Source organism: Haliotis rubra, unplaced genomic scaffold, assembly GCF_003918875.1.
Source record: "Haliotis rubra isolate DU_JTF1 unplaced genomic scaffold, ASM391887v1 Scf310, whole genome shotgun sequence".
NCBI lineage: Eukaryota > Metazoa > Mollusca > Gastropoda > Lepetellida > Haliotidae > Haliotis > Haliotis rubra.
In genome coordinates, this window is record NW_025766981.1 from 1,157,766 (window position 1) to 1,181,040 (window position 23,275).

At 42.0% G+C, this 23,275-nt stretch overlaps 1 pseudogene; it reads left to right on the plus strand.

Annotated features, from left to right (window-relative positions):
- Positions 1-17,794, plus strand: part of LOC124283195 — a 40,602-nt pseudogene extending 22,808 nt beyond the window's left edge.
- Positions 17,795-23,275: the final 5,481 nt, after the last annotated feature.

Sequence of the window (23,275 nt, forward strand, 5' to 3'; positions counted from 1 at the left end):
AGTCTCCGTCAGGGACACAGGTATGCATTACAGTCTCCGTCAGGGACACAGGTATGCATTACAGTCTCCGTCAGGGACACAGGTATGCATTACAGTCTCCGTCAGGGACACAGGTATGCATTACAGTCTCCGTCAGGGACACAGGTATGCATTACAGTCTCCGTCAGGGACACAGGTATGTATTACTGTCTCCGTCAGGGACACAGGTATGCATAAGAGTCTCCGTCATGGACACAGGTATGCATTAGAGTCTCCGTCAGGGACACAGGTATGCATTACAGTCTCCGTCAGGGACACAGGTATGCAAGACAGTCACCTTCAGGGACATAGGTATGCATTACTGTCTCCGACAGGGACACAGGTATGCGTTACAGTCTCCGACAGGGACACAGGTATGCGTTACAGTCTCCGACATGTACAGGGACACAAGTATGCGTTACAGTCTCCGACAGGGACACATGTATGCGTTACAGTCTCCGACAGGGACACAGGTATGCGTTACAGTCTCCGATATGTACAGGGACACAGGTATGCGTTACTGTCTACGTCAGGGACACAGGTATGCATTACAGTCTCCGACAGGGACACAGGTATGCATTAGAGTCTCCGTCAGGGACACAGGTATGCATTACAGTCTCCGTCAGGGACACAGGTATGCATTACAGTCTCCGTCAGGGACACAGGTATGCATTACAGTCTCCGACAGGGACACAGGTATGCATTACAGTCTCCGACAGGGACACAGGTATGCGTTACAGTCTCCGACATGTACAGGGACACAAGTATGCGTTACAGTCTCCGACAGGGACACATGTATGCGTTACAGTCTCCGACATGTACAGTCAGGGACACAGGTATGCATTACAGTCTCCGTCAGGGACACAGGTATGCATTACAGTCTCCGTCAGGGACACAGGTATGCATTACAGTCTCCGTCAGGGACACAGGTATGCATTACAGTCTCCGTCAGGGACACAGGTATGCATTACAGTCTCCGTCAGGGACACAGGTATGCATTACAGTCTCCGTCAGGGACACAGGTATGCATTACAGTCTCCGTCAGGGACACAGGTATGCATTACAGTCTCCGTCAGGGACACAGGTATGCATTACAGTCTCCGTCAGGGACACAGGTATGCATTACAGTCTCCGTCAGGGACAGGGACAGGGACACAGGTATGCATTACAGTCTCCGTCAGGGACACAGGTATGCATTACAGTCTCCGTCAGGGACACAGGTATGCATTACAGTCTCCGTCAGGGACACAGGTATGCATAACAGTCTCCGTCAGGGACACAGGTATGCATTAGAGTCTCCGTCAGGGACACAGGTATGCATTACAGTCTCCGTCAGGGACACAGGTGTGCAAGACAGTCACCTTCAGGGACATAGGTATGCATTACTGTCTCCGACAGGGACACAGGTATGCGTTACAGTCTCCGACAGGGACACAGGTATGCGTTACAGTCTCCGACATGTACAGGGACACAAGTATGCGTTACAGTCTCCGACAGGGACACATGTATGCGTTACAGTCTCCGACAGGGACACAGGTATGCGTTACAGTCTCCGATATGTACAGGGACACAGGTATGCGTTACTGTCTACGTCAGGGACACAGGTATGCGTTACAGTCTCCGACAGGGACACAGGTATGCATTAGAGTCTCCATCAGGGACACAGGTATGCATTACAGTCTCCGTCAGGGACACAGGTGTGCAAGACAGTCACCTTCAGGGACAAAGGTATGCATTACAGTCTCCGACAGGGACACAGGTATCCGTTACAGTCTCCGACAGGGACACAGGTATGCGTTACAGTCTCCGACATGTACAGGGACACAAGTATGCGTTACAGTCTCCGACAGGGACACATGTATGCGTTACAGTCTCCGACATGTACAGGGACACAGGTATGCGTTACAGTCTCCGACATGTACAGGGACACAGGTATGCGTTACTGTCTCCGTCAGGGACACAGGTATGCGTTACAGTCTCCGACATGTACAGGGACACAGGTATGCGTTACAGTCTCCGACATGTACAGGGACACAGGTATGCGTTACAATCTCCGTCGGGGACACAGGTATGCGTTACAGTCTCCGACAGGGACACAGGTATGCGTTACAGTTTTCGTCAGGGACATAACTATGCATTACAGTTTCCGTCCTGTGAGGCGTTACAGATTATACATGGAACTATTCACTGCGATTATATATATACTACAGTGTACGCTACACTTGGAGATTATGAACAGGCAAATTCACAGGTGTTCTACATGCATGCATAGATTATGGTCATGTAATTCAGATGTTTTCTACATGCATGCGTAGATTATTAACATGTAGATTTAGATGCATAAAACATACATACAGTTATAGATTAATTAAGCACACACCCCACTCACCCTCCCACGCACGCACGCACGCAAAACACACACACACGCACACACACATGCTGATACATGTATTGTCTTCCATCTTCGTCACAGCACAAAGTTGCAGCAGCACTGAATGTCCCAGCAAACCGAGTGGTGTCCAGAGTGAAGCGATTAGGTTCGTATACAGTGACAACAGCAGTTGATCGTGCAGTCAATAGTGAGCTATATAACTAAATAGAAAACCTTTCGAAAGATGTCTCAATGTTGAGGCTGGAAGAGGTCCTTGGGTCAAAGTGACATTTAGCCAAATATACGATGTAACAATACAAATTGCAATTAGGTCCAGACGAAGTTGTAAAATGATGATAATCACTGTCATTTTTTTTTATTTATTTATTCTTTCTTTCTTTCTTTCTTTAATAATGATAATCACTGTTATTTATTTATTTATGTAAATGCATGTAGCAATACAAATTGCAATTACTTCCAGACGAAGTTGTGTAATGATGATAATCACTTTTATTTATTTATTTATATATTTATTTATTTATTTATTTATTTATTTATTTATTTATTTATTTATTTATTTATTTATTTATTTATTTATTTATTTATTTATTTATTTATTTATTTATTTATTTATTTATTTATTTATTTATTTATTTATTTATTTATTTATTTATTTATTTATTTATTTAGGAGGTGCATTCGGAGGCAAGGAGGTTTCTACGACTCACGTAATTCTCCCCGTAGCTGTAGCAGCAGCAAAGTAAGTCCAATATATCTTTGTGTGACATGCCACCATTTATAACTTCTAATGTTGCAATATATTCGATTAATGATTGTTATTGTGATTATTTTATTATATTCTGTTCATCATTCTTGTTATGGTCTATCATAAAAGGGATTGTCATGATGTTTCAGTACAGCGAAGGAAATGTAGACATCATGTGCTTTTTCAAAGTTTATGTTTTCTGTGTCATCATAAGAGCGGACCAGTCGCATCATTTGAAACCAGGCGTCAAAACCAATTTAACAAAGAGGTGTTGTAAGTGAATGGGTATAGGAATGGTCTATATTTCAGATTGAACCGGCCGGTCCGGTGCATGTTAGACCGAGACGACGACATGGTGATGACAGGGACAAGACATACCTATCTGGCCAAGTACAAGGTCAGGTCATGTTGAAACTATCTGGCCAAGAACAAGGTCAGGTCATGTTGAAACTATCTGGCCAAGTACAAGGTCAGGTCGTTAAGAAATATAGGACAAGTACAAGGTCAGGCCATTTTGAAACTATCTGGCTAAGTACAAGGTCGGGTTATGTCGAAACTATGAGGCCAAGAACAAGGTCAGGTCATGTTGAAACTATGAGGCCAAGAACAAGTTCAGGTCATGTTGAAACTATCAGGCCAAGAACATGGTCAGGTCATGTTGAAACTATGAGGCCAAGTACAAGGTCAGGTCATATTGAAACTATCAGGCCAAGTACAAGGTCAGGTCATGTTGAAACTATCATGCCAAGTACAAGGTCTGGTCATGTTGAAACTATCTGGCCAAGTACAAGGTCAGGTCATGTTGAAACTATCAGGCCAAGTACAAGGTCAGGTCATGTAGAAACTATGAGGCCAAGTACAAGGTTAGGTCATATTGAAACTATCAGGCCAAGAACAAGTTCAGGTCATGTTGAAACTATGAGGCCAAGTACAAGGTTAGGTCATGTTGAAACTATGAGGCCAAGAACAAGGTCACGTCATGTTGAAACTATCAGGCCAAGAACAAGGTCAGGTCATGTTGAAACTATGAGGCCAAGAACACAGTCAGGTCATGTTGAAACTCTCTGGACAAGTACAAGGTCAGGTTATTTCGAAACGTGTTAGTTTTCTGAAGGTAAAGGAAACCCCCTTACCCGCGTGTCTGTTCGTAGATACTCCTAGCAAATGCAGCAGTGGGCAAGGGACTGTCTGCTGACCAAATGTCTCCTCGCCGTTCTATAAAAATAACCAACAACTGATATTGCTGGATCGGAATATTTCAGCGAAGTGCACTGGAGGATTCATGAGTCTGTAGGTCACGTGTTGTTATAGGTCCTCCAGCCATTGGACATGTGTCGATGGCTTCCTTTAAGTCCTATACTGATAGGTAATACACCGACAATTGATGTTATTGATTTTTAATCTAGTTCTGTAGATGTGTGGCTTTGATCGCATTTGTGTACCCCCTGTAGGTTGGATTCACGAGGACTGGACTGGTCAAGGCGCTCGAGGTCAATCTCTTCTCAAATGCCGGATGCACTGAGGAGAATTCACATTCAGTAAGCTATGCAGAGTTAATGGAGGTTGACCCCAAAAATAATATTGCATCTGATTATTGATTTGCGAACATAAAGCCTTTAGAGAAAGTGTGTGTGTGTGTGTGTGTGAGAGAGAGAGAGAGAGAGAGAGAGAGAGAGAGAGAGAGAGAGAGAGAGAGAGAGAGAGAGAGAGAGAGAGAGAGAGAGAGAGAGAGAGATTTAAAAGCTTTCAGGACAAAAGAAATTCTTTCCTACTTTCGTCATGCGTAGTTGTCGTTACGATGGAAACAAAGGTATAGTAAAACAATAGTAATCAAGGTCCTTCAAGAAAGTCATGATAAATGATGGTTTCAAATTTAAAAGTATTCGTGCTGTAATGCCTAATTCATAATAATATGTTCAATCAGAAGTATGGAATAATCCCCTTTATAAAATAGGCAGTACTGGAAAACGTATTATGAAGAAGTGAAAGTATTTTGGAACAAATTGAAAAGCGTAAGCTGAGTTTAACGTTGCTTTCAATTTTTGTTCGCCTGAATCTTGGAGTGTCAGCCACGTGATGCAGGTGATGATGAACCGGAAAACATCACCAGTGCTTATCTAGTATTTGTGTTCTAGTCAAAATGAGAACTGATGACAAAATTTGAAATAGTCGACACTGTCGGTTACTAGGTGATGGCCCGTTCTCTCCGCTCCAGCGACAACGCTTACAACATCCCCAGCATCAAGGTGACAGGGTATGTGTGTAAAACTAACATTGCCTCGGCAACAGCATTCCGGGGTTTCGGTGCACCTCAGGCGATGCTGGTGACGGAGACGTGGATGGATGCTGTAGCTGACGTCGTAGGGAGATCACCTGTTGATGTACGTTGGTATTTAAGCTTATGTATTATTTTTATGACAGGAAAACGTTGAAAATTATTACACACGTGTTCTGAATATCTTTATGAGATAAATTTGGTTATTTGGTGTCCTGGGATAAGTTTTCTTTTCAAATGAATATTTGTAATTGTTTATTTTCATCTATAAAGTAGTCGTAACAGAGTTATCTCCCTTTCATCTGATTGCTTTGTCATCATGGATCACACTCTTATCCCGTCCTGTGTGTAACAAATAAATCATTAAATTCGTGGAATATGGAAATATTCCAGATCATTATTACTAAACTTTTTGATTTATTCACGAGCGGATCCACTCGTTTTGTTATCGCTGTATATCTACATATACTGAACGTTATTGCCATTTTGCATTTGACTGATATTTTTAGTCTATTTATAACATGTTTAAAAAGTTGAATACATTATTAAGTTTTATACCTTTTCGAAAACACCTGGTATCGTCATAGTAGTGATTCATAAACAAACGCAGTGTGTAACGAATACGAATTAACGAATTGTTTCTTTGGGTTCCGAGACCGCCTCCGTGGTGTAGTGGTTAGAGCGTCCGCCCGGAGAGCGGAAGGTCGTGGGTTCGATCCCCGAACGCGTCATACCAAAAGACGTTAAGATATGGTACTTGTTGGTTCCTGCCTGGCGCTCGGCATTAATGGGTACAACAGGGACTAGTCGGCTCGGAGTCAGTATAATGCGTTTGAGTGAGGTGTTCATGCTTCACTGCGGCATGGTATCTCAGTGGGCTAGCACTATAAAACCAGCTTAAGTCTGGGCTAGTACAAGCAGCCGCACATACACATACACATGCACGTCGTCATATGAGAGAAATATTCTCAAGTACGACGTAAAATCCAATTTCACCTCACCTCACCTTTGGATTCCGATCACTTGCTGTATATTTTTATTGAAATGCGAACGAACTACGGATATCTCGAACTATAATTAATGATCCCCTTTGAGTTCGTTATAAATGTAGTTTGCTGCGGACAGCACTGTAAGTCGACTCTGCTTTAGCAGGTATTTCTTGTGGAAATGGAATGGGTTTTGTTGTTTTATTAAAATGTGCCATGAAGACCACCAACCGATGTCATTATCATACCTGGGGCGGTGGGGTAGCCCAGTGGTTAAAGCATCATGCCGTAGACCGGGTTCGATTCCCTACATGGGTACAATTTGTGAAGCCCATTTCTGGTGTCCCCCGACGTGATATTGCTAGAATGTTGGTAAAAGCGGCGTAAAACTAAACTCACTCACTCACTCATGATCATACCTCGTCAAACTCAAACATGTGTTCACACAAAATCGTTTACTTCAAATATTCTCTGCGCACCAAAGGTACGTGAAATGAATCTGTACAAGGAAGGTCAGTTGACCTACTATGGAATGGAGGTCAAGAACGTCAATGTCCGGCGCATGTGGGAACAATGTCTTCGTCAGTCAGAATACGTCGTTAGACGACAGTACGTGGACGACTTTAACAGGTGTGTTCAACACAGGTCGTCTATATTTACAATTATTGTTACTTGTAATTGGTTAATTCAGTTGCATTTTACAAAATATGTCACAACTTTTGTAAAAAACAATGGAGCATTCATGAAGCTCTCTTGTGAGTATTTTGTCAATTCCGAGTTAAAGTACAGTTAACGTACAAAAAATTTTATGTCAATTTTTTTTGTAATTTGTATCTCAATATATTTGACTGAATGTTGACTGACATGTTTATTGAATGAATGCAAGCAAACATCGTTGGAAGAAGAGAGGACTGGCGCTCATACCTACCCAGTACGGAATTTCGTTTGGAGCTCCCCTTGGACTTTCTGAACCAGGTGTGGTAGCACAGAGAATGTGAGTGAGTGAGTGGTGGGCTAACGAGTATTTATCGCCGCTGATTTCTCTTAAGACATTAGCACAGTCTGGTCTGGTTCCCGGGGTATACTGCGCTGGCGCTTCACTAACCCCGACAAGGACTGCACAATGGCGGCCCCAACTACTTGGTGACACGCCATATGTACACGGTTACTGGCATTGTTAAGATTATCATATTTAACGTTTATCTCGGTAATTAGCATTATTGAATTAATGTACTACTGGGGTATCTTGTTGTTTAGCATCTATTTGCTTTCAAGAGCAGTTGAACCGTGAAGATACGGGTTAGAATTGGGCTTCAGCAACCCATGCTTGTCATAAGAGGCGACTAACGGGATCGGGTGGTCAGACTCGCTGACTTGGTTGACACATGTCATCGGTTCCCACATCGATGCTCATGATTTTGATCACTGGATTGTCTGGTCCAGACTCGATAATTCACAGACCGCCGCCATAGAACTGAAATATTGCTGAGTGCGGAGTTAAACAAATAAACAAATAAACCAAATCAATCAAGTGCAGATCTCCCAAACGAATATCGAGGATGAGTGACTATTTGTGATTACACCTTGTGTTTTGGATCTAAATGTCTTCATAAATTAGATACTAGTAGCTACTGGCACTTTCGGACCCACGGCAGATGATTTTATGTTCTAGTGGGATAGGGTATATCATAAAATGTAACTTGTTGCAGAAAAGAAAGGAATTATATAAATAATCATTATTATACCAGTCATTTGCTCGTCACGCCGAAGGCCCTGGTTCGATTCCCCACATGGGTACCATGTGTGAAGCCTATTTCTGGTGTCCCCCGCCGTGATATTGCTGGAATATTGCTAAAATCAGCGTAAAACTATACTCACTCAATATATAAAACATCTATTTGTTCCAGGCATGTGCGCTGGTAACGGTCTACATGGATGGCTCGGTGATGCTTGCCCACTGTGGAACTGAGATGGGGCAAGGGCTGCACACTAAGATGAAGCAGGTAACAGGTAGAATGTGCTAGTGACAGAGAGAGAGTGTACATATCTTGCACATCCGGCCGACGACGGTGATGTGGGGAATGAAGCAGGCGTCGTCAATACCAGACACGGCCATCGTCATCACCTAAACACAGTCTATGTGAAATCCATCTGGATGCAAGACGTCGAGGAACTGGCAATCAAGATTTATTGAGTGGTTGATTGAGTGGTTGATTTATTGATTGATTGATTGATTGATTGATTGATTGATTGATTGAGTGAGTGAGTGAGTGAGTGAGTGAGCGAGCGAGTATGGTTTTACGCCGTCTTTGACACCAGAAATGTACTTCACACATTGTACGCATGTGGGAATCGAGCCCGGGCCTCCGGCGTGACGAGCGAACGCTTTAACCACTAGGCTACCATACTACTCCGTAATTTGTGAGACAACCACAACGTCTCCATCTACCCTCTTGCAGGTGGCCAGTCGCTCCCTTGGAGTCCCTGCACAGGACATTTACACCCAGGACGTGTGTACTGATAAAATCCACTTCACAAGTGGCACCGCCGCCAGCACTGGGTCTGATCTCAATGGGGGCGCTGTTCAGGTATTGTGACATAATTATTGATTATGTATCAAATATGTTATATTTATTGTGCATATTGTGAGTGAGTGAGTTTAGCTTTACGCCACACTCAGCAATATTCCAGCAATATGGCCTGTAAATAATCGAGTTTGGAACAGACAATCCAGTGATTAACAGAATGAGCATCGATCTACACAATTGGGATACGATGACATGTGTCAACCAAATCAGTGAGTCTTACTATCCGATCCCGTTAGTCGCCTCTTACGACAAGCATGGGTTACTGAAGATCAATTCTAATCCGGATCTTCATGCATATAGTAATAAGTCATCTTCTATAGCGCACAGTCTCCAAACACCAAGTGATTGTTTGCGGCGCTTAATCAGAATCTGATTCCTATTACCCCGGATAACCCAAGCTGCCTGTTAGGCGCTAGAAGGTTATAGTCACATGACTTATACAACCGTGAACCCATTTTCTGCTTGGTGAACAGAGGCAGTTTGAACAAACTCACGTGCCTAAGGTGAGACCACATGCATCACATGTGCTTCGTTGTATATGTGGCAGTATTATTCATTTTGAAACAGTAATAAATACGTGTAATGCACAGTATCTGTTAAGATTCAGTAGATGGCAGTAATGTGCTATACGTTGTCTGGGTGACGAGACTGGTGCGGAAGTTTTTCTAGATCCTACGGGTTATTCCAGTATCGCCTAATGCTATGTTCACACTATCACGATTAACATTGTGGTCTTAATCGTGGACTAATCGTGGTGAACCTATCAGGGCCCTGTTCCTCAAAGCGATCGTAGCGCTACGACAGTCGTATGTCTATGTTAAAGTATGGGAGTTACGATCACCCTAGCGCTACGATCGCTTTGAGGAACGGGCCCCTGATCCTATCAGGTCAGTCGTAGCAATCGGGTTGATCGTAGAAAATGTTTGGACGGTTCAAAGATTTTCAACGATCAACACGATTAATTGTCAATCGTCATCATCGCATCAGATCGTATTGAATCGTAACAATATCGTAACATATCGTGACCACCCCGATCGTGATCGTGAAAGACATCGCGACCACAATCGTATCCTATCGCAACAGAGTGCATCGGTTTGTGATGAACGTATCGGAACGTACCTGCTCGTACCACATCTTCCCAAATCGGGGACCCCGATCGTAATGATCGTGTCAGATCGCGACCCAATCATGGAGTCGATAGCGACAATCCTATTACAACGTATGTTATCGGGACATCAGATCGTGACAATAGCACACCTAAGCGCAACAAATCGTATCAAAACGTATCGACTCGCATCATCTCGCATCCAAATGGGATGGTTTTCAGTGTCTGTAAGACAAAAGGTAGAGGGTTTCAGATATTTATTAAGATTGAAATCTTTGCATCAACATCGGCTGCCATATGTAATTCATCGGTGGGCAAATGTGATTACTTCCTCTTGGGACAACAAGTTAATGAGTATCGTTCGACAATATAACTGTGCCCATTTGTTAAATAATAATTGGGAAACTAAATCTGGTGTAAAATATTTTAAAGAAGTTTTAATTCACGAGGACGTATCAAAATGGCGCCCTAAGCTCTGGGGTGATGATGGTAACGTTAATGGGAATAAGCTACGAACTTACAGAAAGTTTAAGGTCTCCCATGCTGTAGAATTTTATGGAAAAAATGTTATCTTTCGAGACCATCGTTGTATGTCAGCTAAGTTTAGATGTGGAATTTGACCACTGTATGTTGAAGCAGGTAGATATACCAAGCCTTCTATACCACTTGAAGAGAGGTTATGTAAATATTGTAAAAATGCTTGTACATATTTTATTGAAGATGAGTTTCAGTTTTTGATCCAATGTAGTTTTTGTAAGGACATTAGATTTAACCTTTTCAAGGCAGCTGCAGAAAGCAACGGTAATTTTAATCATATTGTGATGAGGATAAATTCTTTTATACAATGAATTCCGATGTTTTACCCAAAGAATTAGCAAATGTACTTTATAAAATGTTTAAGAGACGGCAAATGGCGGAATAACATTAATCTTATATATACAGTATATATCTAATTTACGCATTTGTATTTTTGGACTTATTTTATCATGATTATTTTAAGAATACCCTGTTATTCTTTTTCTTTCTCTTTTGTTGTTTCATCGAGGAGTCTGTTGTTGTTATCAGTGTGTCTTATCTACAATCTGACAAAATTTCTATCTCCCATGTTATATTCTATCATGTGTACCATTAATGTACTTATAATGTATTTATAGTGTCTCGTAAGCCCATGTATGGCTGGTTGACTTCCTTTAAAGTGTTTTATGAGATTCTGTACTTTACTGTAAATGTTGTGCGTGTGACACTTTAATAAACATTTTACTACTACTACTACTACTACTACTACTACTACTACTACTACTACTACTACTACTACTACTACTACTACTCCAAACCAGAAATTTCAGAGAAGTTCCACGATCAGCTACGAATGGCCAATCGTGGCATTCGTAACGAATCGTACGACAGTGTGAACCTAGAATAACCAAGAATATTATGGAAAATTCCAGAACTCTGTAAATATAAAGGGGTGTGTGTTTTTGCCTTGGTCATCTCACGTCACATCTCACGTCATATCTCACGTAACAAGATAATTAACAGTTTCACACTGTTTATTTATACAAAGTTAACATGAAAACTGAGTGAGTGAGTCAGTCAGTGTGGTTTTACGCCGCTTTTAGCAATATTCAAGCAATATCACGGCGGGGGACACCAGAAATGGGCTTCACACATTGTACCCATGTGAGGGGCCGAACCCGGGTCTTCGGCCTGACGAGCGAACGCTTTAACCATTAGGCTACTCCACCGTCCCAGTTTCAACTTGCGAATCAACAGCAACAATTGTCAAAACCTGTGTTTGACAGCCGTATTCAAAGTTGTTCCGTTCTCCTTGTCGCAGCGTACGACCTACTGGAAATATTTCTTACCTGTTGTCCCCACATTTCACTTTACATTACTGTTTTCTCCATTTCCCAGAACGCCTGTGAGATCCTCTCTGAGAGACTGCAGCCATATAGGGACGCCAACCCTAAAGGAACGTTCAAAGATTGGGTGAGCGTGAACTACGACGATGATGTGATTCTGACCGCTCCACTTTTCACATGCATGGTCATTAATCAAGCAGTGGTACAGTGCTGTCCCTAACGACACTACTAATGTCCTCCCACAAACACTCACTCTCTCTCAGACTGGTTCCCGGGGTATGCTGCGCTGGGACTTCACTGGTCCCGACATGGACTGCACAATGGCGGCCCCCACTACTTGGTCACACGCCATATATGTATACTATGGATCAATCCGCCCATGTGTTCGTTACTTTTAGAGAGGAACACGTTATTTAAGCAGTTTTGAGACACGAAAGCTGTCGTTACATGGCCAAATGTAAACAATGACTCACCGATTTCAACATCGACATGTGCATTGATATTTCGTGTCAGCTCGCTATTGTCACGAAACTGTGCACGCAATACATGGAACCTTTAAATGCCGTCATTTAGCGAGCTCCCAGTAACCAATGACAATGTACAATAAAAATTATATATTTTGATGCACTATATGCTTACACTGTTTCAATCAATGTTTATAAGTATGTTCTTCAATGATGATAACCTGCACGATAGCCTGAGGTATTTTGATAGAATGTAATATTTAATAAATATATCAAATTAGTCTTTAATTTAATCTAAATATCTTTCTGGAATATTACAGGTAACAGCCGCCTACTACGACCGGATACATTTGTCGGCAACGGGATTTTACAGGTGTTTCACGTACTCTTTTTAAATATTTACGAGCGAACGCTTCAACCGCCAGCCTTCCCATTGTCATTTTGGTTTTAGGGTTGTATATGTTTCTTAACAAATTCGTTTGCCGTTCAAATAAACATAAAAGTATACTAATTTCGTCGGTAGATGGAGATCCGAAGCATATATCACTGGTTGGTTCAGGCACGATGACTCTTTTTCCGTAATTAGTTGATAAAAGCAGAACCCATAAAAGGATTCAGATAATGTCATGAAGATGTTTATCGATCACTATCTAATATTGATGATACCAGGCCCCAAGCAATTTTTAGACTTAAGTCACGTTCATGACCCCGGGGCCAGGTGTTCGCGAAAAGGTGTGTATTTCCTTCCCCGTCGGTGACGCCAGTGATACACGCAAGGCCAAGTCAAGTATATAGGAAGACAAGAGAATCCGGGCAGCTACTATTTTGGTGAAACGTCACATTTATATTTTTATATAGAGTTATTGTATCCTTAATTTTATAACCTGTTGCAAAGAACCTTTGAGCAAGAGTCGTGTGACGCTCTTAAACATGTAGAAAGTCATGCAATATTGTACCTCAAGTTGTGAAATGGTGACATCATTGCCCGGCATGAAGGGGAAGTTGACTACCGACAGTTGATGTCAAGGTTCCCGTCAGGATAATGTGATGTCACTCTTAATCTTTATATTGACCTAAGGGACCGTTCAAAATTTATGGCTGGGGGGTGATGATGATTTTTATGGTGAAGCATGTACAATGTGAATGAACCCCCCCCTAAAGATAAATGACCCCCCTGCATGTCATGTACAAAATCAATGACCCCCCCTCCCCTACCCATAATTTCTAAGCATAATTCTAAACATATTTTTATGTACAAAATTGATGACCCCCTTGTACGTGTGTACAAATAATTGATGACACCCCACCCCCACCCCCAGCTCGCCAGAACAAAATTGATACCCCCTTAAAATCATGGCCTATTTTTCTACATGATTATGATTCAAGGACAGCTGGCCGAACAACAGCACCGTGTTCATGAATACCCAAGAACAGAAGCAATAGATGGCCACAATATTATCTGTAGCTGTATCCAGTGATGATACCAAAGATCAGGCGTCCAGAAGTAAAGGTGCTTACCATTTACTCAAAAACCCGGGTTCATTGTACTTTAAAAAAAATCAGATATATCCTTTCAATGTATTTTTGTTCCACTCATATGCAATAATGAAGTTGCAAATTCAGAACAGATAAGGCGGGATTCGACCACACCACAGGGAGGGGCAGCTTCTACAATTACTTCACAACTGGAGTGGCGTGTTCTGAAGTGGAGATCGACTGTCTCACCGGCGACCATCAGGTTACGATACGAATAGTTATTATTATAGATAATAATATTGATAATGTAATGCAGGCAACACTGAGGTGAGGCGATAATGTTCAGAACTCATTTGTTGAAATAGGGAGGGAGATTATATGGGCTGTAATATCTCAGATACATACCACTGCAACCTGTCACCCAATTGATGATAGTGTGAGTCCCAAACTGTCATGGACGCGAAATGACATCAAGAGAAAACCGCCATCACTGTCGGTTTGTGAACTATTGGTCCTTCAATTAGACACCAACAATGATCTGGTGACAATAGGTTGGGTGTTTCAGATACCAACAATACCATACTGGCCATTGGTTGGGTGTTTCAGACACCAACAATACTATACTGGCCATTGGTTGGGTGTTTCAGATATCAACAATACTCTGGTGACAATTGGTGGGGTGTTTCAGATACCAACAATACTATACTGGCCATTGGTTGGATGTTTCAGATACCAACAATACTATACTGGCCATTGGTTGGATGTTTCAGATACCAACAATACTATACTGGCCATTGGTTGGATGTTTCAGATACCAACAATACTCTGGTGACCATTGGTTGGGTGATTCAGATACAAAACAATACTCTGCAGACCATTTGTTTGGATGTTTCAGACACCAACAATACTATACTGGTCATTGGTTGGGTGTTTCAGATACAAAACAATACTGTGGTGACCAATGGTTGGGTGTTTCAGATATTAACAATACTCTGCTGACCACTGGTTGGGTGTTTCAGACACAAAACAATACTCTGCGGACCATTTGTTTGGGTGTTTCAGATACCAACAATACTCTGGGGACCATTGGTTGAATTTTCAGATGGATGTACAACTTCACTAAAGCCCAATGGAAGCTCAAGAAGAACGAAAGAGATAGTTATACGTTAATACATTGTCTGTATTTCAGGTTTTACAGACTGACATTGTGATGGATGTTGGCAAGAGTCTCAATCCTGCAATTGATATTGGTCAAATAGAAGGAGCGTTTATGCAGGTTCGGGTTTAAGCTGTATGCACGGTAACTCCTGTCTTGTACAAACTATATACGAACACTTAAAACATGTACATGGTGAAGGATAAATGCACATACAAAGGAGGTGTTAAAGTCAGGTAGTGCTGAATGTACTTTACGTTACCCGTTCCTGTTTTATGACTTGAAGAACAAGAGACAAGCTTCCAGTAAACTACACTTAAGATAAAGAGAAATATATTTAACAGTATATAAAACTGTTGACGTTTGATTTCTAGGGATACGGGCTGTTCTGTTTAGAACAACACAAGACCACGTCTTCTGGAAGTATCTTGACACGGGGACCAGGGACCTACAAAATCCCCAGTTTCAGGAACATTCCGATAAAATTCAACGTCAGTCTATTCAAGGAAAGCTGCAACCCAAAGGCTGTGTACTCGTCTAAGGTTGGAGTTTACAGCGCTATTCATAATCTGAATTATACCAATCTATGCATACAGCAGTAGTATCTATTTTGGATTGTTTGTTATTTTTGTAATTCCTCTCGCAGCAATATTCCCACTATCTAATGACAGTCTCTATGTAATGCTTGACATCATGAACATGGACCTACACAGTTGGGATACGATGACATACATCAACCAAATCGGCGGTTCCTAAACACCGATCCAATTACTTGCCTCCTAAAACACGCCTATGTTGGTGGAGACCAGTTCTATATATTTGTCAAAGTTACTCCTGTCTCTTTATGTATATTGACAAGTTTTTGTGTATTAACATACCCATGCATGGGCATTATGACGATAGATTTTGTATGCTTATTGTCTAACGCTGCACTCAGTAACACTCCAACTATATGATGACGGTCTGTGAAATAACCGAGTCTGGACCAGAAAATCCATTGATCAGGAACAACATGAAGTATGACAAACAATGGCTAATCACCTTTTCTTCCTCAACTCTATATCCTTGTTATTAGGCTATCGGTGAACCGCCTCTGTTCCTGGCGTCGTCGGTGTTTTTCGCCGTTAAGGACGCCATCAAGTCGGCGCGAGAGGACGCTGGGGAGCGCCGTGAGTTCCGTCTTGACAGTCCAGCCACGCCCGAGAGGATCCGCATGGCGTGTCGGGATCAGTTTACCAAACAGGTAAAACAACAAGTTTTGTAGAATAATACAGCGCCAAAACGGACTATCAATACCAGCGTTCGAAATACTGTTGGTCCTTTGATCAATATTTGCTGAGGGCCACACTCAGCATTATTCAAACTATATGACGACTACGGTCTGTTAATAATCGAGTCTTGGCCAGACATACCAGTTACAGATATATACAGGATACTAAACGACCTTCCGTGTAATACCATCTTTATTAAACGAGTTAATGATTTGGTAGCAAACGAGCGAAAGCGAGTTTGATACTAAATCTTTCACGAATTTAAGAATGGTATTTCAAGGAAGCGAGTTTAGCATTCTGTTTATTACTCTAGAAACATAAATTGATAGAAACTGCCAACAGTGTGATGACTCTCATGTCAATTATCCGCGAGTCAACCAAGGTCTAATACCAATGGTTCAGAAGCATTAGCATTGTGACGTCAAAACTGTAACCATTATGACGTCATAAGTCTAGCGGTATTACACTAGTGTAATATTGCCGTAGAAATATTACACTGCAGTATCTTCCACGGGCGAGTATTAATGTGGGAAACGACCCACGTCGTCGAGATACGATGTTGTTTTGTTGTTTTACGCCATACTCAGCAATATACCAGCGGTATGTACATAACATAGTCTGGAACACACAATCCAGTGATTAATATCATGAGCATCAATCTTCTCAATTGGAACAAGATGGCGTGCTTCAACGAAGTCAGCAAGCCTGACCAAAAAGAGAACACCCCATCCCGTTAATCGCTAGGGATACGGTGACATGTACTGATACTGACCACATATCTATTTTCCTCACATCTTACTGCGCGCAAAGGTTGTTACAGGGACCTGTTCTAACAGAGAATCCCTATGGGATTCAAAGATCTAAGGATCTAGGGTCTGCCAAGATGTTCTGATTATTATCCCTTGTATGTTACTATAACCCGGTCACCCGAGTTCCAACATTGTGGAGCATGTAACACGCGTTTTTCAACCCTGTTGCATGAAATACTTTCTAGTGTTAAACACTCTATTCTTTCTAGTTTCCGCCTGTCGAGGAGGGCACGTTCAGACCGTGGTATGTGGAGCTTTGAAGAGCAGGACCTCCCACAAGAATTACATTTAAAAGAAAGCCCGATGAATCTTAACTGAAGACTGGTCATGTGCGCTCATAATAGAAACCTCCAGTAGTCTGAAAATTGAACAGAATCTCTCTGACAGTACTAGTTTTCAACGAAAGTTCACCTTCCAATTGTTTTCAACTAAAGTTTAACCTCCAATAGTTTTCACACCATCATCAACACCTTCAGGGTGTATTTTACTACATAGAAACAAATTCTCATGACTTCTTTTGACAGCTAAAGAAAATAAGAAACGACCCTCCAATATATATACTCATGCCAATAATGGTTGTCACCCCCTTCAATTTTATTGGAGAGGGGGTGGGGGTTGGGAGGGGGGTGACAACCATTTTTTGGCATGAGTATATATGCATGTCGAGTGGATAATAGTGTACCGCGATTTAAGTTGCGTGTGATCCTCAAAGTCAAGGTTATGTTTGCACGTTCGTTCTCGGCCTAAAGGCATCAAACCAGACCCTCGTGCAAAAGCAATCTCGACATTTAGGATCATACCCTACACTTCTATCTCTATAACCTGTATCGGTCCGGCGTGGTAATTCTTAACTTATACACAGACACGTAGATGAACCTGATTCTGTACATGGCTGAGGCCTTATTAACAACCTACAAGGACGCTATTGGCTTGGATATTGCTTGTACATTATTCATGCGCATTATTGCTTGTACATTATTCATGCGCATACATGACATATTCAGACAAGAACAAACAAAGGTGGACTGTAAAGATTGCTATGTCACAAAAAAATACTTACGTCAATTATGCACGACGATAACGCACAAGTACGCAACGTACACATAAGACGTAACACTTAATCCACGACCTGTAATCCAACACATCATAGCCTGGGACCCGAACCACACAACGTTCGTAGCGCTACGACATTCGTAAGCCTATGATAAACTGTAGAGTTACGACAGGTCGTAAGGTTACGAAGGCTTTGTGGATCTGTACCCTGAACACTAGCACAAAGAAGGTTCGGATGTAATGAAAATAAACTTTCCCCAAATAAATATTGTTCAATGTATTTCTTGAACATGTGAGTGCATGTGGGGTTAACTGAAGTCATCAAATTTTGTGTCTGGATCTAGCATACAAGGAAACACAGTCCCCTGCCCTTGGGGTACAAAGATATTCAGTCATCCATTGCCAGACCAACCAATCCCCATTTCGAATGGAATCTTACGAGAGGCATTAGGTACAGGACAAATTCTGATCCCGAATATACACGGATTTGAACTCGGATTGAGAGAGAGCACACGTACATTAAAATATGTTCGCCAAACGCAGGAGCTGCTGAAATTTGACATAAAGTCATTCCTCTTTTCCAACACTTTTGTTGACCATATGTTGTCACTCTGAATCGCCATGCATGACTATGACATGCCGTGATTCGTTTAAACCAACATTACGGACGGTGGGGTAGCCTAGTGGTTATAGCGCTCGCTCGTCACACCGAAGGCCCAGGTTCGAATCCCCACATGGGTACAATATGTGAAGCCCATTTCTGGTGTCCCCCGCCGTAACATTCCAGGAATATTGCTAAAAGCGGCGTAAAACTAACTCCCTTAATCCAACAATACTGCATGGAGTGACTTGAATTTCCACACAAAGTGGAAGACATTTTGTAAAAGTGATACCGTACGCCTGGCGTCAAAGGCTATGTGATGTGTAGGCTATGTACTGCTCCAATAAAAAGCTCAGTAGTAAATGACAAAGTGGTATTCTTACAGGTCACAATGGAGACTTGTGTTACCAGTGAATGTTATCCTTCCAAAACAACTACACCGAACTATCGTGTAACACTCTAGGATGTGTGTGATCGGGTTTAGCAACCTTTAAAAGTGCAGTATTGCCTGCAACAAGACCTAGTACATGAACACTGGACACTGAAGGGGAACCGTGAAGAGTGACACGTGGCTGGCCATGGAGCCCACGATCAAGGGGGCGGTGGGGTAGCCTAGTGGTTAAAGCGTTCGCTCGTTACGCTGAATACCCGGGTTCGATTCCCCACATGGGCACAATGTGTGAAGCCCATTTCTGCTGTCTTCCGCCGTGATATTGCTGGAATATTGCTAAAAGCGGTGGAAAACCATACTCACTCACACACATGATCACGTCCAATAATATATACCGACGGAGTACACACGAATGCTCACACTGGGCTACACGTAACCAAACAGACAAAACGGTGGATATCAACTAAACATTCGTTCATATATAAACAGGCATCACTGCATACATTTTAAGTAAATAAAATCTGAATTTAGTGAGTACAAACTGATATTTGTATGAATTTGTATGAACAAAATGTACGTTGTCAGTTAAACATGCATGCTGAGTCCGGTTGGAGCCATGAGCGATGAATGTGCCATGCAGCTTTAATTATTTTTTGTGGAATTTAAGTTCGGGTTAAGTTGAAAGTAACGTGACTCGTAAACATATAGTTACCAGGTAAAATAAAAAAGTGTCAGAGTTGGAGAGGTGTAGTGTTTCAGTTCATTATCTCCCAGACACGACTCTGACTACAACATGTCATCGTTCCGCTGCAGCCCTTAACATACTACAGGACAGCAGTGATCACTCGGCTAGGTAACGTAACGTTTTATTTCCATTTGCTATCTAACCATAAGTCCGTCTTGTCCTTATCTTGTTGTTTTTGCTCATCCCAAGGTCAAAGTCAGTGTGAGAGACTCGCCGGGATTTAAAATGTGTTTGGTTCATAATGTTATATGTTGTCAGGATCATGTAAACGTTATGCTCAGTCTGAAGCCCTGACACACACATCCACATAACTAGAAATATACATGTATTCATATTCTATACGATTTTACGAAAGCGTTTACAAAAATATCCTTTAAAAAACCTGGACAGTAATTTAACACCGCAGGGGTGTCAGTAGACGGGCAAAACTACAGACGGAACTGCAGACATGATAGTCCAAACAATAAGCAGGGCTTAAACAATTAATGTACAGGGCCCCGGTAGCTTAAACTATGTACAGGGACGTGGTAGACCAAACAATGTACAGGGCAGTAGTAGCTTAAACAATGTACAGGGCCGTGGTAGCCTAAACAATGTACAGGGTCGTGGTAGCTTAAACAATGTGCAGGAACGTGGTAGCTTAAACAATGTACAGGGACGTGGTAGACTAAACAATGTACAGGGCCGTGGAAGCCTAAACAATGTACAGGGCAGTGGTAGCTTAAACAATGTACAGGGCCGTGGTAGCTTCAACAATGTACAGGGCCGTGGTAGCTTAAACAATGCACAGGGCCGTGGTAGATTAAACAGTGTACAGGGTCGTGGTTACTTAAACAATGTACAGGGACGTGGTAGCTTAAACAATGTACAGGGCCGTGGTAGCTTAAACAATGTACAGGGCAGTGGTTACTTAAACAATGTACAGGGCAGTGGTAGCTTAAACAATTAATGTACAGGGACGTGGTAGCTTAAACAATGTACAGGGCCGTGGTAGCTTAAACAATGTACAGGGCAGTGGTAGCTTAAACAATTAATGTAGAAGGACGTGGTAGCTTAAACAATGTACAGGGCCGTGGTAGCGTAAACAATATACAGACCCGTGGTACCCTAAACAATGTACAGGGCAGTAGTAGCTTAAACAATGTACAGGGACGTGGTACCCTAAACAATGTACAGGGCCGTGGTAGCTTAAACAATGTACAGGATGTAGTAGCCTAAACAATGAACAGGGTAGTGGTAGCCTAAACAATGGACAGGACCGTGGTAGCCTAAACTATGAGCGTGGCGTGGTAACCTAAACAATGAACAGGGACGTGGTAGCCTAAACAATAGACGGGGACGTCGTAGCCTAAACAATGGAGAGAGACGTGGTAGCCTCAACAGTGTACAGGGCCGTGGTAGCCTAAACAGTGTACAGGGACGTGGTAGCTTAAACAATGTACAGGGACGTGGTAGCCTAAACACTGGGCAGGGAGGTGGTAACCTAAACAATGAACAGGGACGTGGTGGCCTAAACAATAGGCAGGGACGTGGTGGCCTAAACAATGTACAGGATGTAGTAGCCTAAACACTGAACAGGGACGTGGTAGCCTAAACTTTGGACAGGGACGTGGTAGCCTAAACAATGGACAGGGACGTTGTAGCCTAAACCCTGGGCAGGGGCGTGGTAGCCTAAACACTGGACAGGGACATGGTAGCCTAAACACTGGGCAGGGACGTGGTAGCCTAAACTATGGACAGGAACGTGGTAGCCTAAACTATGCTCAAGGACTATAGTTGGTGCGTGATAGGGTGGACGAATCTATGTTAAACTGTTCTTGCCGCCAGTGTTTGAGTGGAATGTCATTCATCTGCATTTCATAAAATACCTCAACATGTACAATGTTGCATTAATAATAACGGAAAGTGTGGTAGCTGTGCTCCATATAAAATGGCATTATTATTAATATTATTGTGGTACTTCGTCTGATTAATGTTTTATCAAAAGTTCATTGACCAAACCCAGACCTGGTGACAGTAGAGGAAAGACAGGTCCTCAAATATGGTTGGTGAACGTTGTTTATAATGCAAATATTATTGATGATTTTCCATGAGTTGTGATGACAGCTGATAGTATGATCTTCCACCTCCAAAGTGATAACACTGAGTAACGCACTAGAAAGAGTCGAAGTAAAGTTCTCCCGGACGAGGGAGACCGTTGCACGACATTTAGGATGGACGAATCTGAGAAGTCTAAGCAATGCTTAATTGATCACTGCATTGGATAAGGAATGGATCTTGATTCCTCAGAATCAAATCCCGAGATTGATCCAAGGAATGAGGAGTCGTCTGGAATCAGTTGTAACTGAGGTTACACGAGATAAAGTCAGTATTTGGACTTGCAAGACATTATTCTTCGATTTCATGAACAAGATTTGTGCTTGGTACTACTGTCTGTTCAGTCTGTGCAAGCAAAATGAAATATAAAACTTGACTTCGACCTGCAGGAAATTGCTATGCTTACTATGAATATTGGTATGGCGATGGCCACCAAGGACGTTCTGATAAAACAAGGTATTATACCTGAAAATATTTTAAAGTAATATATATAATATGGCCACGATAGCAATGATGGTTGGTGGAGCTCTTGTGAATGCCCTAGCATTTTCCGGGAGTAATTATCTATTTTCTAAATTACGAGAGTCAAACGCGGCTGAGGTAGAAACGACACAATATAGCTGTAGAAAAACTGCAGACGCACTGGCTGAATATGCTAAGAGACGCATGAAGAGATTAGATTTTATCAATAATCAACTACAACGCGAAAATCATTCTGTTAGAACTTTCAAGGACGTCGACGAAGCTATGAAAGAATACTACGTGCTAACAGGTAAACAACTAGAACCATTAGGCAATGCACCAACGATTTCACAGTATTACACTCCTTCCGATGGGCAAAAAGATCGTGAGTTGGTATTCGTGGCACTGGGTTTAGCATCGACAGTGTTAATTGTGAAACAATTAGACTAATTACACAAATTATTATATCAAAAATGAGATCTTTGTCAATGGGTTCTTATGGGGAAAGCTGAAATTTGTGGTAATGAAAGCCGCATTGAGGGTTATTGTTGTTTTCACCGTAAAGGTTATACTAACTATACTTGTTCGGTGTGTGGAATAGGAGTTAAAGGTCATTACCGATTATGTAAAGCCCACGGCGCGGATAAATTACGATTTAAACTTATTAATGATAAGAAAAAAGACTACATCTTCAAACGTAAACGTTTGTTAAAGATAATCGTATAAGTATGTATATTTTTTTTATCACTGTGGTATGATTTGTAATTCCTCACGTAGGA